The sequence below is a fragment of the Trachemys scripta genome, chromosome 6, assembly GCF_013100865.1.
Source record: "Trachemys scripta elegans isolate TJP31775 chromosome 6, CAS_Tse_1.0, whole genome shotgun sequence".
NCBI classification, from domain to species: domain Eukaryota; kingdom Metazoa; phylum Chordata; order Testudines; family Emydidae; genus Trachemys; species Trachemys scripta.
The window spans coordinates 3,147,192-3,165,052 of record NC_048303.1 but is presented as its reverse complement, the minus strand read 5'-3'; the positions used below and the strand labels follow the sequence as shown (position 1 = coordinate 3,165,052).

At 44.1% G+C, this 17,861-nt stretch overlaps 1 long non-coding RNA gene across 1 annotated transcript in view; it reads right to left on the bottom strand.

Moving 5' to 3' along the window:
• Nucleotides 1–1,095: 1,095 nt before the first annotated feature.
• Nucleotides 1,096–17,861, bottom strand: part of LOC117878677 — an 89,299-nt gene continuing 72,533 nt past the window's right edge. The window contains exons 2-3 of the long non-coding RNA XR_004646053.1: nucleotides 9,649–9,748; nucleotides 1,096–1,179 (exon numbers count right to left, since the gene is read on the bottom strand). This is a non-coding gene — a long non-coding RNA (uncharacterized LOC117878677). The remainder of the gene's footprint in view (nucleotides 1,180–9,648; nucleotides 9,749–17,861) is intronic.

Here is a 17,861-nt window from a genome sequence, read left to right as displayed (position 1 = left end):
TCCAGCCCCCTGCCTTCACTAGCAGGACCAACTACCAATTTTTCCCCAGATCCCTAAGTGGCCCCCCTCAAGGATTGAACTCACAACCCTGGGTTTAGCAGGCCAATGCTCAAACCACTGAGCTACCCCTCCCAACCAAAAGCTGCACTTGGTTTTGGCACATGTGCCCCTCTGCTCAGTGGTCAATCACAACACCAAAATAGAAGTCCCATCTAAAGTCTCGTCCATGATCTGACCCAGTGAGATTCTGGGCAGAAAGTCCTGTCCGTTGGTTAACACGCTAATGAAGCGGGATTCCACGTATTTATAATGGACTAAGCTACTTCTACTGGTTGTTTGGAAGCCATTATTACAAGACTTTATGATGTTCTCTTTTGGCCTGGCGTTTTATTTTGATCATTTCTGGTTGTTCCCTTTGGAAATGAGGGTGTGCGCAAGTGGACGCAAAGGAACCCAGAGCTATTTTGCATTATCCCTACCTGTGATGCGTCATTTCTATGAATGATGTAATAAACACGTTCCATCAGCACAAGCTAGTCAGCCTTGGCCCAGACAGTAAGTGGAACCTCTTGAGAGAGCTGCGATTAACAACTTGAGGAATGGATTCATTGGACTGGAAACTGTCCAATTACTGCAGTGATTTTATCGCTTTTTACAAATCTGGTCTCTGGTAAATAGGTGGCATCTATAAGTGCTTTATTTTCCTTCAACAAGACCCACTTCCTAAAAAATTAGGCCGGCTAGAAAGGGGACAGAGTTTTGCAAAAAGTTTGCAAGGTAGGAAAGGAAAGAAGGAAAGTAGCCAGATGGCTCACTGCTGGCACTGGCATGAAATGACCGCAGCCGATGCAGGCTGCCGCAATTCTCAGACTGTGGTCCTCAGAGCTGCTTCTGTTCAGTGGTGAAGCATCTGTCCATGTCTGACAGATCCTTTGTTAGTCCAGGACACTTGAGTGTGCAGAGGCTTCTTTGGATAAATGACTAGCATCCCATCAACTCACTTTTTGCCCCCTGCGTGGCTGCTTCATTTCTTCTTAAATCAGTGATAACATTTTCTGATCCCAAGATTGGAGGGGGAGTAGCACACAGAAGGACAGGACAGGACTGCAAAGTGGCCTGGAGACAGCTTAGCAGAGGTAGATGCTGGTTAAAAGGAGAGACTGTAGTTCTCAGGCACTTCTGTAATACAAATAAATAATTAAGAAGTGGTCCACAGTATGAAAGGGTTAGTGCCACTGTGACCTTGTGTAATGGCAGCTGGCTTATATCACACCTCCTTCATTTTCAGTACATAGGATTCTCTATGATTTCAGAGGGAGGACATGAATGTTTCTAGGGTACTGTCAGCATCATCTTTGCCTGGGAACGGTAGTTAAGAGCCAAGAATAGCAATCTCCTTTCTTTGACAAGTGCATATTATTCCTACTCAATGCAATCCTTATCGGCTGGCCCAGCATTTTGGCACCAATAGCCATGAAGGGTTGCAGGCTGCTAATAACTGAACACGCGGTGTAGAGAAGGAAAAAGGAGAGAACAAATCTGATCAACTGTCAGATAGACTCATCTCTCATGAATGAAACGCAGAAAATGTTTGCACTGAATGAGGGTCTGCAGATGCTGTGGTCTGTTCTGGTGCTAGTTTATGTTAATTACACAGAGTTCTACTGGCCTCCCTCGAGGGGTCCTACTGAGACGCTCACCTACTTAAGAAGACATTAGAAAACACTGAGTTTACAATAGAGAAATAACATCTGGGTAATTCAGGCTAAGGGTGAAACATTCCCCACGGGTGGGCTATGCAAAATGAGTTAGTGGATCCCACTTCCAAGGGATCTCAGACCACAGAAGCCAGAACAATTGGCGCTAATTTTCCCCTTCCTTCTTTTTGTGGCCATCTCAGCAAAGGCGCCATGGATTGAATGAAATAAATTATCCCATCAACCCAGCTAGAGCTGCCCTCTCCAAGTCATTGTGGAGGTATACTGGTGGGAAGCCCCCTTTAGGTCTCTCCAGGGTGTTTCAGCAATATTACCTTTACTATATGGAAAAAAAGTAAGGAGGTTAAAATATGCCACATTACCTGCACTCTGGGTATAACTGGCATCCCTGCTCGCTGCTTCTGCAGTGCTGCCTGCAGTGTTTCGTTCTCCATAGATGTGGTAAGTTTCCTCCTTGACTGCGATTTTAATGATACTTTGCACTTAGGACACCTCCTTCCAGTCCTCTGTTTTCACCATGGACCCTTCATTTAATTTCATTAAGTAAAAATACATATTTGGCTTCTCTGATTAATTTCTAAGAGTACTTGTGTCAAAAAGAGGAGTTTCTGAGTCTGTCTTCTCCTGTGCCTAGCACATTTTTGAGTATTATATAAATAATTAGGAATATCAGCACCCTCCTCTTCACTAGCTTCTTACCAATCTTTTAATCCACTTCAGTGGCTTCACTCCTGGATTATAACATTCATTTGCACCTCCCTCTTCTGATCGAGCTGCCCCTCACTCTCACCTGCCTGCCCTGTTCCTCCAACCCAGACTTCCTCTGGACCTTGCAGAACTCCAGGGAGTCACTCTTCTCTTCCAATCTCACTTCACAACTTTCCTGTTCACTTGAGTCTGTGACCGACACTAAATTCCACTCACCACCTCTTTGCTCCTCTTTACTGCTTCCTTCCAGTCTCTCAACTCCAACTAACCTGCAAGAGTTCTTGCATCACCACTACGTTTGGAAGTGGCCTCTTTTTACCGTCATATCCCCATGCTGCCTGCATGAGGACCACTGTCCCAAAATCTATCGAGCTTTATATTCTCCCCCTCCTCACAAAGAGTCTTGAGATACTTTGCAAGAAGGATGCTACAATAAATTGTATGCACAATTTGTTACAACTGGAAGGAGTAATAACACATGAAATTATGTTTAAATAAATTCCTCTCATCCCCAGGAGGCCTCCAAGTGGTAGACTGCACTTTTATCATCATGAAGACAATCAATAGCAGTGCTATATTGCGCTGTGCTTCTGCTTCCGCATTACTCATTCCCCCAGCACACAGTACAGACACAATCGGAAAGGAAATGGGAACTCCCAAGGGAAGAAAATAGCTTTGTGCACTTTAAGTAATGATGTCACTTGAGGTCACACTGCAAATGGTTATGGATATGGAGATCTGCAGTTTTCTCAATAGAGCTGGAACCTTGGGAGCTAGCAGAAGAGTTGCAATTTCTTTGTTAAAAGTGCTCTTCAAATCCACCTATACAGCTTGTTCCCAGAAACAACAGCTGCTCTACCTAATTAGCATGAATCGCCCTGTCTCAGAAGAACAATTGGGAATAATACAGTATTTGAGGTACTGACAAAAGGATACACTAATGGTATTGATTTGTTCAGCCACTTACAACCTTTGCTTTATTCTATTATCTGTATGAAGTATTTAGATCCCGGAGTTCTTTTGTATAAAAAGCCAGGAAAGAGGCATCAAGGAAAAGGGACAAAGAATAACAGGGTTGTACTGACACATTCAGCTCCACAAAAGAAGTTGGATTCATAGTTAATATGCAGATGTGCCTGTTACAAACAACATATCCCAGCATGCAATTCTCCCTCTTGATCTGAGAAGGGAATGGTCAGATGGGGGCCTCGCAGTATTGCAAATAAGGGCTGCGGCCATTGGCCCTATTATACATAATTTAGCTGCAGCTCTTAAACTTGGGGCAAGCTGCCATGGCAACCCACAGCTGAGCAAAATCTGGACACCTGTCCTCAGTCATTACGTCCGACCCTATGCATAGAGTGCTGTGTCCTTGAATGCTGTCAGCAATGGGGCTACGCTCTTGTATGCTCTCTGTAGCTTCTCAATGGAGTTGTTTTAAAAACAATCCCATTGCATTTCCTTTGAAAAGTCAAATTAAACTGGCTACCGAAAAAGAAAACCAGAGTTTCAGGAACACCATGGAGCAAGAAAGGAAGGCTACCCTCTACTGGGGCAGGGGTTAGATTGGAAATGCACAAATTTTGTTATCTTGAATGCTGAAGGCTCTGTCGTTCTCAACCGATATTGATTAGTGTTCCCTATACCTTTCCTTCCCAGCAGCAGAGCAATGCAATATCAGTCATGAATCAATGTCATTCAAGAGATAGGCAGTAGGAGCTAATACCACGGCGTGTGCGGTCAGCCTGCCCTCTTTCCTCAAATGGATTAGTTCCTCAATTAACTCTGCTCTCCACCAAGCCAGAGCCTGGAATCTAAATCCATCCTTAAAGCCAGCTCTCTAAGGCAGGCTTAATGCTACCATATCGGGGGGAACATCATGCTGCATCAGGCTTGAGATGGGTATTCTGCATTAAACTGCTAGTCTTAGATCACTGGCAGAATTACATGCTCTAAATAATGTTTATTCCGGAGAGTTGCTTGTGGTTTACAGGAATCCTGCCTGTTAGCTAACGGATGTTAATATGATAGACAGCACAAATTAAGTTCAAGTGTTTTCTGCATTTTGAGGTAGACAACCTAATTAACGTCTACATAGAAACCCACAAAATCAGACAGACCGTAAGGAATCAGGAAGTCTGAGTTCCTCCCTAGTAGTACAGAATAAAATCTTAGGGCTCTTGTGCACAAAACAATCTAGTGGCAGAAACAAAAGATGAACTTATGAAAGATGAATTAGCAAGAGGCAGAGGTTGGGCCAGTAACCATCAGGCCATTTTTTTACATGGCCACGTGAAACTCTGATTTGACTGCTTGTCCCACTCTCACTCCCTACGTGCAACAGCTGTCGCTTGCTCAGCAGTCTCTGGATATCGTGAAAGAGTTCCCCTTCGCTACTCAATAGTGAGCCCTCGGGCAGATTTAAGCGGCAGCAGCAGCACACCTCTAGCAGAATTCCATCAAGTCCTTGTGAACATCTCAGGAGAGGTGGGATTAGCACAGGGGAAAGTGGGAGAAGAGGAGAGTCCCTAGAGATCTAACCAGGTTACTACATTTAATACAGAACATCAATAAATATTTTGTCAGAGGACAGCTCCTCTCCCCCATCTCTCTCCTTCAAATCCCACTTTTTCCCCCATGTCCCTTCTACGCAGCTGTTCAATATCTCTTGCCTGTCCACAGTGCTGCTGCGTTTTGGGCCAGGGAAAGTGAGGCAGAGAGGGGGCCATCAGGAAGGCAGGGATGGAGTGTGGGAGCACGCATGCCTAACTTATAAATGCCCTCCGGGCTCCAGGAAAGGAGAATTTCCTCCCCAATAGTAGACCTGTTCAAAGAGTAAATCGTACAATATCTTACAGAGCAGAAAAGAAATCTCCTACAATGCAGTTGCCAGCAGAAAGGTGCTAGTACCCAATTATTTCATGCAATAGCTCTGCTGTTACTAGTACTAGGATGGCTCCTTGCTTCGAGAAGCAAGGACCATTTCTGATTGCGTTAGGAGATGATATAATTGAACTACTGTAGCTCACATCAAAGGCTACTTTGTGACACTTGCTTCTCCTTTTGGGGCTGTCTAGCATCAGCCACTGAATGTTTTAGAATTAAGAGAAATGTCAGCATGAGATCTAAGCTCAGAGGGAAAACAATTGCAACTAGGACAGTAGATAATTTATCTAGTGCTGCTGCAATTGAGGTCACTTCTACCGTGCAGACTTGCAATAAAATTCCGAACAAAAACAAACCCCCTCAAGACTGCACCGCTGAGCACATGGATCTCCATCTGATCATCTGACACTAGGTCACCTCTGAATTTAGCTCATTGCATCCAGGTGTCTAAATGAGGGAGAGTCTAAAGGGAAAAGATTACACGCTGAGGGAAGTGGAAAAAAGGTCTTAATTACACCAGCTAAGTCTCCATTAGCTTGCCTTCTAAATTTGATTCAGAGAACATACATTTTCACACCCACTGAAATCTCATTCTTATTCTAGAACCTACAGCTTTGTATGTACATGTCTCCTCTCTAGGCTTCACTAAAAACTGTCAAGACATCCTCGTAGCAGATCAGATTCAGACGTCTATAGTCATCGCCCGTAATTCTCATTTAGTGAAGACTGCTGATAGCTGGCAGAGAAGTTCTGTAGTACATTACTGCAACTGCAGGCAGTATCTCTGGGGACCATATTGTGTTAAGCATATGGATGGTTTATGGATGCAACTCCAGATAGGGAGCATTGCCACAGCTCCGCCAGAAACTAAGAATAGTGTGTGTGTGCAAGGGGTGATTATGGGGAATCACTCAACTTGTAAACCGCCCCCCCCCCACCCTCGGGAGGTACCACCCCTGGGGAGCTCGCATATGCTGTCTCAAACTGAAACCAACAGACGAAGAAAGAACTTTTAATATAAAAAGGCTTGGATTAAACGGAGTCAGGGCCTTCTTTCTGATCCAGCAAATGGACAGGACTTTTTGTCCAAGGGGGCTCCCAACCCTTGCAAAAGGGGTTGAAAAGACTTTGGCCTACTAGGGCCTTGTAAGACTGATGGCCTCTGGTAAGCTTTCAACATGCATACAGGAACTTTTATAGTTTTTTTTTAATACGTTTTCACTGTAATGCTTTTACCTTAAGAAGAAAGGTGCTTGCTGAGAAAGAGCTGTGTAGTAACTTGTACCTCTGGTCATAGCCCTTGGAGAGACAGCAAGGCACTGGTGCTTGCCTTTAGGCAGGCTGGAGACATGAGACCTGACTGGGCACTCTTGGAGTAGACTGTGGGGGCAGTGGTTAGGAATACAGGAGTAGTTAGCCTGAAACTGTGACCATTACCATCCAATCCCTGGAGGTGATGACAATTCCTAGCCATGCATGAAATTCTGTGTACCTTACTTTTGCTTCCTTGTGATACAATTGAGAGCAGGTAAAAGAAAATTTCTAAACCCTATTACATGCTCCAAATCACAACCACCAGGTGGGTGAAGGAAATCAGGGTGTATTGGAGTCAGCAAAACTCCTGTGATTTCTCACCCACCTACATAAAGTTCCATCTTGGAAATCAAATAACTAGCTCCATTTCTAAAAATTTTACATAAATGCTCTATTATTTACACCACCATTTGATCCGAAACATGGGTAGGACAAACCTAAGATACTGATGAAGATTTCAGCACAGAAAAGGAATTAGAAATGTGAAGTAGCCGAACAGGTGGCCTATGCATTATTAAAACAATACAGAATTGTGTGGGAATCACATTGGGAACTGCTGTCTTCCAATGGATATCAAACTCTGAGATTTACCCTTTGCGATTACTTTATTCTCCTTTTTCACCTATCAAAGCCCTGTCTTGTTCTCATAGGCTTGAGGTACCAGGTCCATTTGTTACACTTTCTGGTGAGGATGAGCTGAACACACCCTATGAATCCTTAGGTGCCCATACATTGACAGCAGTGTTGAAGAACACCTCATTATCAAGTGATTTACAAATAAGAGGCAAAGTCCCTGCCCCGCGGAATTTACAATCTGACACAGTGATACAAACACAGAAGGAGCGCCAGAATATATGTCAAGCAAATATAGAAGAATTAAAGTATTATCAAGGCTATAATTTCATGAAGGGGTCAGGGTAATAAATCATAAGTAAATGCTTGTGGTTTGTCACCAGAACCAGGTGATATTATTTCCCTGGAAGTAACTACAGCCCATGTGTGTGTTTTTTAAGATATGGTCCCACAGTATTTTTACGTGAGAAAAAGCTAAACGTTTTACTGCACTAGCTATGTTCAAGCCAACCCCTGCCTTTGAGGAATTAGCGAAAACTCCAGTGCAACCAGGAAGCTCTTCCTATTCTTAACACCCATTCCTGAGCACCGACATTCCAGCTACCATGCTTCCGTCACAAAACATAATGCAACACCCTCCCAATATGGAGGACATTCAGTGGCTGGACAGGTTAATGATTTTCAATACAATCCTTCTCCCAGGATGTAGCATACTACCCGTGCAGCATTCCCAACCACTGCTGGCTCTGGAAGTAAAAGTTGTGTTCATGCCGAGTTGGTATTTTAACAGAGCTCATTTGAACCAGGATTCCCAGAATGCGCAGGTGGTTACTATATGTCCGGATATCCATAGAGAAAACAGACAATGGATGAGTCTACTGTCAGATCAAGGGACTGAGTCTGACATTAGAACAACCGACTATGCTTTAACAATACTAAAAAAAAGTTAATGCCACTATCCTTTTGGCACATCCACAGTAGGACTAGAATCCTGACCTCTAAATGGCCCATGCAATAGCTGTGCGAGGAAAGCTACTGAATATTTATATAGCACTATAACTTTGCCCGGAGCATTGAAAAGTTTAAAAAGACAATCGCTGCCCTGAAGAGTTCAAGACCTACACCAGACAGAAAATGAAGGAGAGACAAGAGAAGAGGCAGGGGAATGAGGGTTGAAACCAAAAGAGGTGAGCCACACTGAACTGTGAGTACATCTTGTCAGTCTGACAGTTTTTAAAAGTAGCGGCAGCTGACAAGGATTAACAAACCGCTCCAATGGCTCAAGACATCCAATTAGTCCCATTCTGTCCCATGTCAATTAACGTTCCTCCTAAAATTCTTGGCACAAGCAAAGACTGGAATCCAAACGTGTGTTTGATATCTATACCTATCTACCTATATCTATATGATGGACCACATTTCTACCAAAACTCGGTTGGGAGTTCTCTTCAAATCTCTCTCTCAATTAGTCTGTCCGATGTGCCTGCTTAGTTAATACTCAAACTTAAGTTGTGGGAGTCCCTCCCTCTTGACCTACCAGAAAGGATGGCGTCACTTTTTGGCTCTGAAGAGTTGTATCAAGGTGAGAAGTATTTAGTGCTGATAAAATGCTGTGCTTATGAAAGCATTGGGGATGAAATCCAGCTGCTGTCTTGAATTAAGCTGATGCTTTATCTTAACAGTGCATTTGTTTGCATACATGAATGAGCCCACCAGACACATATTTGCTTAACTAAGCAGGCACAGCGTATACACTAGTGAAGGGCTATGTCTGAGGAGAAATTCCACCAGAGTTATGGTAGAAATAGGATTGTCAGACTTGTCAAGCGAATGCACTGCTGAGCTAAAGCCTCAGTTTAGCTCAGGACAGCAGCTGGATTTCATCCCAATGACTTTTCTAAGCCACATTTTATCTGCACTGAATATTTATCTCATCTTGATGCACCTCTTCAGAGAACAAAGGTGACACCATCCTTTCATAGAATAGAATCATAGAATATCAGGGTTGGAAGGGACCTCAGGAGGTCATCAAGTTGTCCAACCTCCTCCACAAAAGCAGGACCAATCCCCAGACAGATGTTTGCCGCAGGTCTCTAAATGGCCCCCTCAAGAATTGAACTCACAACCCTGGGTTTAGCAAGTCAATGCTGAAACCACTGAGCTACCCCCCCTCCTTGAGAAGACCTTCCAGAAAGGGAGGGACTCCCCTAACTTCCATTTTAGAAGCCCCCAGCATAGTAATAGAAAGGAGGTCCCTCTTGAGTAACTGGTTGTCTGTGGCACGGTCAGATTTGTCAGCTGTTCAAGAAGGTGTCTTAACTGACTGGAATGCTTCGGATAATAACAGAGACATGAGTGTCACATCACAGAATCCCATAGCACTCTGCCCTCCTTTGGCAAGCTTTCATTTTTTTAAAAATCATCATTCTGTGTTAACGCAGAGACTCACCTAGTTTCACTTGAAGTGGGGATGGTTTATAGTTCATGGCTACGGTCTCTCCCTCCCTTGTATCGCAGTCTCGGTCTGAGATAGATGCAGCTGTTGGATCCTGTTAAAAAAAAACAAAAACAACCAACCATTAGACATGGCTTAACAAACGCAGATATGCAGTCACTTCTCTAATTTGCTGCTGGTTGAGTCCACCAGCATCCCAGTTTGGTAGGACAGAGAGCACAGCTGTGTGTTTTAAATCATTTAAATCCAGGGGCTCTACAGAACTGTGGAAGCCATTTAATAAGTTTAGGGCACTATTTGAAAAAATCAGTTTTCAATAGGCTTAGATGATAGATCATCCAAGATACTGGAAAGATAATACAGAGTTTTTCCATCACCGGTTCAAATCCAGCCAGCCATTACCATCTGATGGCTGTTTGGTGACCTGTGTGAAATGCCGTTGTAGTTTCAGTCAAGTTCCTAGCTGACAGAGCCATATTCATGACTAGCACTCTGGTGACACACCTCAGGAAAGCCAAGGATTGACTGGACATGGAGGTTGAACTGCTGGTCCCTGCATAACAGGAGGTCAAGAAGCCTTTATTGCCTGTGCTGTACCCATTTTGCAGATAATTGAGCAGGGCAGTCTGCAGCACCTTGCAGCAGCACTGAAATTCTCTTAGAGAATCCTGATGTCCCACCCACCAGGCCCATTTGCAGAAAACCCAGGCAGTATTGTAGGGTATAGTTTCTCCACTAACCCCTCTAACACACAGGTTGCTAATTCGCACAATCCCATCACTAACAAAAGATCTAAAATCCATTCACTGCAAACTTCAAAGCTGTTGAAATCATCTTCGTAGCAAAAATTGCTTTTAATAAGGTCCATTTCTTCCCATCTAGGAGCTAGAAACTAAACTGAAGACGTACGTAAACTCTAATTTACAACAGACAGAATTACATGGGAAAACAGAGAGTCCTGTGGCACCTTTAAGACTAACAGATGTATTGGAGCATAAGCTTTCGTGGGTGAATGCCCACTTCGTCAGACACATGTAATGACATTATGTCTGACGAACTGGTTATTCACCCCCGAGAGCTTATGCTCCAATACATCTGTTAGTCTTAAAGGTNCCTGGAATAGTTGGTTTTAATATTAGGCACATGTTTTCCCATGTATCAGAGGGGTAGCCGTGTTAGTGTGGATCTGTAAAAAGCAACAGAGAGTCCTGTGGCACCTTTAAGACTAACAGATGTATTGGAGCATAAGCTCTCGGGGGTGAATAACCAGTTCGTCAGACATAATGTCATTACATGTGTCTGACGAAGTGGGCATTCACCCACGAAAGCTTATGCTCCAATACATCTGTTAGTCTTAAAGGTGCCACAGGACTCTCTGTTGCTTTTTACAGATCCACACTAACACGGCTACCCCTCTGATACATGGGAAAACATGTGCCTAATATTAAAACCAACTATTCCAGGGATACTAAATACTGGAATATGCCATTTCAGATAAGATAGTTCTTTTCAGACTCTCCATTTCTTGAAATGTGCATTACTAAGTTTTTTTTTTAAATCAATTTAAAAAAATTCCCCCCAAAAAAACACAAAAAAACCCCCTACATAATTTGGCACTTTGGGACATCTGTTTCCAAGAAACTAAGCAGACTGTTAGTTGCTAAGAAAGGGGCTGGTATACTCTGCCAACAATAAAAGAGGATCCGTTAGTGAACAATTCCTTTATGCAATGTCAATAGCCCTGAGCTGAATACACACCCTTCTGCACAAGGTCTCCCTCACTGTGCACAGAGTATGTTATGCCTTCTGAATAAAGCGTACTCATGAACTAAAAGTATGTCAGTCCATTCAGGATCAGTCTTAATAGAACTGGGACCTTCTAGAAAATTTAAGGTGGCAATATTTGACCCAGACACTATTTATCTGTGTTTTGTCAGCAATCATTGCTTTTTACTACTAGTAGTATTTTATGCTTACAGTACTTTTCACCCAAGGATTTCAAAATACTTTACAAATAAAGCTGTATAACAACTCATTTCACCTTCCACTAATGCCACCACATCTGGGAAGGAATGTGGCAGCTGTTTAACAGCCCACAACAACAGTTTAGGACAGGTAGCGAAGATAATATTGTCTCCAGTTTTGTTAGGCCCAATAGAAGTATCCAAATGGATTTTAGGAATGACAGACTCAGACTCATAGACTCTAAGGTCAGAAGGGACCATTATGATCATCTAGTCTGAACTCCTGCATGATGCTGGCCACAAAAGCTGACCCACCCACTCCTGGAAGAATTCTCTCCCTTGACTCAGCTGTTGAAGTCCCCAAATCATGATTTAAAGACTTCAAATAGTTGAGAATCCTCCAGCAAGCGACCCCTGCCCCATGCTGCGGAGGAAGGCGAAAAACCTCCAGGGCCTCTGCCAATCTACCCTGGAGGAAAATTCCTTCCCGACCCCAAATATGGCGATCAGCTGAACCCCGAGCATGTACTCCAAATGAGGTCTCATCAGTGCCTTGTATAACGGAACCAGCACCTCCTTATCCCTACTAGAAATACCTCGCCTAATGCATCCCAAGACCGCATTGGCTTTTTTCACGGCCACGTCACATTGCCAACTCATAGTCATCCTGCAATCAACCAGGACTCAGAGGTCCTTCTCTTCCGTTACTTCCAACCGATGCGTCCCTAGCTTATAACTAAAATTCTTGTTATTTATCCCTAAATGCATAACCTTACACTTCTGACTATTAAATTTCATCCTATTACTATTACTCCAGTTTACAAGGTCATCCAAATCTCCCTGCAGGATATCCCGATCCTTCTCCGAATTGGCAATACCTCCCAACTTTGTGTCATCCGCAAACTTTATCAGCCCACTCCTACATTCGGTTCCGAGGTCAGTAATGAATAGATTAAATAAAATCGGACCCAAAACTGAACCTTGAAGAACTCCACTGGTAACCTCCCTCCAGCCTGACAGTTCACCTTTCAGTACGACCCGCTGCAGTCTCCCCTTTAACCAGTTCTTTATCCACCTCTGGATTTTCATATCGATCCCCATCTTTTCCAATTTAACCAATAATTCCTCATGCGGTGCCGTATCAAACGCTTTACTGAAATCGAGGTTTCGACGCTTTACTGAAATCGAGGTTTTGACGCTTTACTGAAATCGACATGAAGGTTGAAAATGAAGAGAGACATCAGATCTTTACTAACCTTAACTGGTCCGGGCCTGTTTTACAATTACAACTGAAACGCTGATTATCTGAATAACTTTATAAAATAGAATTGGTCTTTAAAATCCACCTACCCACTTAATTTGGTCATGTTACAATGCAGGTTGTGTGGCCGGTCATTGACTGGAACACATGGGTTATAAAGATTACTTTTTCACAAGTCAGTATCCAAGTGGTACCAAAACCTATGCAAAAGGGAATATATGACAGGGGTTCTGATGAAATATTTAGCTTTGCAAAGCTGCTGGAGAGCGATAGCAAAACTTTTTACATTAAAAGCAGCACCTTATCTGCTCAGTGTAGAAATTAACATGCTGAGGGAGCAGGAGTTCCCCATGTGCAACCAACAACCAGTTTGCCATAGAAGTGTGCACCTTGGCCTCCGCCGGCAGAGGTTAACACTGGAAATTAGCTATCCAGCGTCAAACTGGGAGGGCCACAAAAGGAAGTCAGTTCATAACATGAACAAACTAAGGTTTAGACTGAAAACTTTTCCATTTGCAGGGTTTTAAGATTAGTAGGTCAATGGTAGATTGAGAAGAGAACAGGCTTAGAATATGGGGCTCTCCGTCTGAACAACAGTCACTATCTAGAGCTTCAAAGCACATGTCCGGCCTTCTCCTGTTTAAACTTAAAACTTACGGAAAACTGAATCAAAACAGAAGATAGTTTTTCTAATGCGTGTGTGTGTGTCCATGGCTTGTAAGAGCAGAAGCATTTTAGCATTTGCATATCATTTTATGCACATTGTGCCGCAAAGCACAAGACACCATAGTAACAAACGTACTAAAAACATGAAGGAATCTTCCTGGTATTTTTGTTGGAATGGTCTCTACATAAAATGGAATGCTCTGCTACTGTGCATTTTGAACAGGTTACTCCATATAGCCAGAGAAGCACTGACTTGATTAATTAGCCCTTTGCTCATTGGAATACCTGCAAGCACATTGAAATACTATCACATGTTATTCTAATGGACGTTGTGTGTGTTTGTTTTTTTACAGAATTCTATAGATCGAGGCAAACATTCTATACTCTGAATTTGAAATTACAGCTGTGCTGTGTAACTGATCGTAGGTCACATGATATTATTTCAGTTTGCTGATTGGGACGAGCACAATACTTCTAATCAGAAGGAAAACTTGAAGCCACTGTAGGGGCTTCAAATCTTTGAGAGGGGTCATCTCAGGGAATTTTAGAAAATGTTAAGCCTTTTGATTTTCGAGCCACCTAGTCCTTCATTCCTGGGGTGAAACAAACCAAGCTATGGCAAGAATTGCAACGGAGTTTAATTTGAAGTTCTCTCCCAATATAATTGTGGACGCACACAACTGCAGTATCCTAATTGTGGGCTCAGATTCTTGAGAGGTTCGTTTGTTTACGTCTCTGGCAATGGGAATATAAGGAACCTTATCCTCTTGCTAAGCTAAGCACTGTCCTAGCCTTACAAAATATGCCATTTCTGGACGGTTAAAAATTCATTTCTGCAAGCTTTTGTGAGCATAACCATTGCTTGAACATTCCCTGAGAGCAAATACAGAAGGGGCAATGAGATGGGCTGAAACAAACCTTGTTTCAGGTTTGTAAGGAATGCTCAGGGTTCTCCCTCCCCTCCCAGTATTTAACCAGCTTTACTAAGAATGAATGCTCTGCCATATCAGATCAGACCAATGGTCCATTTCACGTGACATTCTGCCTCGTACTGTGGCCAACATGGAATGCTTCAGTGGGAGGTGGAGAAAAGAACCAATGAACTTCACAAATTGTGCAATCTTGTATATGGACAACAGAACTGTGCCGTGGGCATTAATATGCTCTTAGGATACCTTGTAAAGTGCATTCTGCTTTCCCTCTCCTCCTCCCTTGACATCCCGCAGGCCTGAACGTCTCTCCTACCCTCCACTCCATGACACTTTCAGGAGAGCGCCAGCCCGCTTTGAATGGCCCCTGCACCTGGACATCAGGCTGACAGAGTTCCCACCAGGTTTAGCTGTCCACTTCGAATGCTGCTAACTTGTGTTTTATTTCACGTCACACTATATTTAGCTCTGTCTGCTCACGCGCTCCAATCCTAAGAAGCAGCCTTATTTAAGGCAGTCGAAAATGTAAACATTTCATCGCTCTGCTCCCTTTGGTAAATATTTTGAACACTTGGGAATTTTTGATTTTGATGAGAAGATGGGGAGAGCTCTCCCACCCTCAAATGATAAAAAAAGGAATGATATGCAAAGCTTTACCAATTACTTTACTCAGCAATTCAGAGCTGCTAGTTTGATAATCAGAGGCTGATTCATTGTGACCCAGTTGCTTATTAATGTCACGCAGATCGTTTCCACCTAAAAATAGCTGGATGTGCTTGCATACAAGACACTCTGCCAGCATATTGTAAGCGATTTCACACTTGTCTCCATGAGCGACCAGTGGAACAGAGAGCCTCTTTGCGTCCAAAGGCTGTTCTCCTGGGCTCATACACTCTGCAAACACACACAAGGAGGGACAGGTGAACACATTTTGCTTAGCTTTGAAACCATTCAAACACGGAGTCTGAAAATTCAGCAAACGTTATCAGCTCTGGTTCTGGTTAAGAGAGAATGAAAAAATGGGCAGAATGGCAAAGAAAAAAACAACAGTATGTACCCCCTATACAGAGTGCCCATTTATGCCAGCTCAGCTTTCAACGGACAAGGGAGTTTCTGCCATACTGATTGTGTTGCACAAGGTTCTTTTGAGCTAGAAAATAACCCCCCTATGAACATCTGTGCCTTCTGCTACTCTGCTCCATATGCTTAGAATGCCCTTCCCAAACTCATTTGCTAAGCACCCACCCATGCAACATTCAAATCCCTCCTAAAAATCAATTTCTGCAGCATTATATTGAAAGCTCTTTGGGGCAGAGAGACTCTTTGGGGTGTGCGCACACATACGTATAGTGCGTCACACAATGCCCCTCTCACTGTTACTGCAACCCCAGTATCAAACAGATTAAAAAAAAATGGAGTGTTCGCACTGTAAAAACTCAGGCCCCACCAAGATGTACATCTGTCTAAAATGAATAACTTCCCTTCCTGAGGCAGGTTACCTCTTTGCTTGTTTGTTAAGTCTGCCGTTTAGATTTTAAGTACTTTGGGACAAAGATAAGAACTGTGTCTGTTTTCTGTGAAGCACCTAGTACACGTGGGGCAATAAAAACAAAAACAAAAACGAAACAAAACAAAATCAACTTATCCTTAGAAACAATCATGGGTTTAAGTGACAGGAAAAAGGTTCAAGAACTCATGCTATAAATCTGTGAAGCCAAGTTCTAGCTTTAAAAAGCTTCTCAACCCATAGGCAATTCACTAATCTCCACTAGCAAGTGTTCAAACTGTCATATACTCTGAGGCCGGGGTAATCGATTATTTTTTGTCAAGGTCCAGATTTCTTGGTCAAGGTATTGTCCAAGTCCAAACTCCATAGAAAATAACACAAAAACAATAACAATACTGAGAATAATAAGTAAACAAAAAGATGTTACGGTCCATTCAAAAGCATCTGACGGTCCAGATTTGGCCCACGGTCTGCCTATTGACTATCCCTGCTCTCAGGAATCACAAGCAAATACTTCCTGGCCAGGCAGGAGGGGAGCAGTCATGCTCTTATGAACAGAAGAGATTTGGATTTTATACAGCTCCAGCATCGTGTTTTTTATAAAGGCTGCTAGATGGATGTGTAGGTAAAGGGACCATCTGTATTTATTAAACAGAATGGGACATGGAACAGAATGGTTTAGGGAGACCGGTAATGAGACAAGCCTTCTACCTCTAACCAAATGAAATCCAGACCAGGTCAGCATTTATTGTAACCTGTCACCATTCAGCAGTTACTGTACCCTGCTAAGTGGCCTGTGACACCAGGCAGTCTGTCTGGTTTGAAGTGAACAGACATTCGAACGATGAACCAACTGGCACTCTTGTTGGCAGAGTCAGGCGTGCCACAGAAACGCGACTCCCTCTTCACTCCTCACTACGATCCCTCAGAGCACGGGAGGTATTGACAGGGTGGTGTCAAGAAAGCATGAACAGCAAAGGCCCATGCTGTGGGTAAAGAATCGACTTCAGCTTTCAGAGCTTCTCCACCTGGCAGATTTCAAATTCTTTTGTATAAATATCAAGTTGGTGATGCTGGCCGGATGTTAGGGTTACCACAGAGCTTGGGGAAAAAAATTCAACACCTGCCTTAAGGCTAAGCCTACGAGCTCAGGTGAAGGCAGTCGTGCAGCAATGCCTCTTCCTCTTCCCTGTGCTTATTTAAGTTTACATTGGTACATCTTGACTTCCTCCTAAAAACCAAACTCTGTCACCAATTAATGCTCCTTCAACTCCCCAATACATCTATTAATGCTGGGCTTCCCTCCTGCTGCTGCCCCTGCTATCCCCCAGGTACCCAGCTCCATTCCTCATTCCCTCTCCCAGCCTGTGAAAACAGCAACAACCTGGGATGCTCTGTAATGCCTCCAGCCACTGTTCCCTCTTTGCCCCACTCCAGAAAGAGCCAATGGCTCCTAGCTCGACTCACCCACGCAAAATTTCAGCTTACCCTGAGATAGGGTTACCATATTTTGTGCCTCCTAATGGAGGACACTCCCGGGGGCCCCGGCCCCGCCCCCAACCCCGCCCCAACTCCGCCCCCTCCCAAAGTCTCCGCCCCCTCCCCTGCTTGAAGCCTGAAGCAGGTAAGGGGGAGTGTGGGGGGGAGGAGGCACGGCCCAGGCTGGCCCCCGGCGGCTCCAGCCTGGGTCGGCTCGGGCCCTGGCCGACCACCCCCGGCTCCCAGCCCCCCGACCCAGCTCCCAGCGCCGCGGGCCGGCTCCCGGCTCCCCGACCCCGGCCCGGCTCCCAGCCCCGCGGGCCGGCTCCCGGCTCCCCGGCCCGGCTCCCAGCCCCGCGGGCCGGCTCCCGGCTCCCCGACCCCGGCCCGGCTCCCGGCCC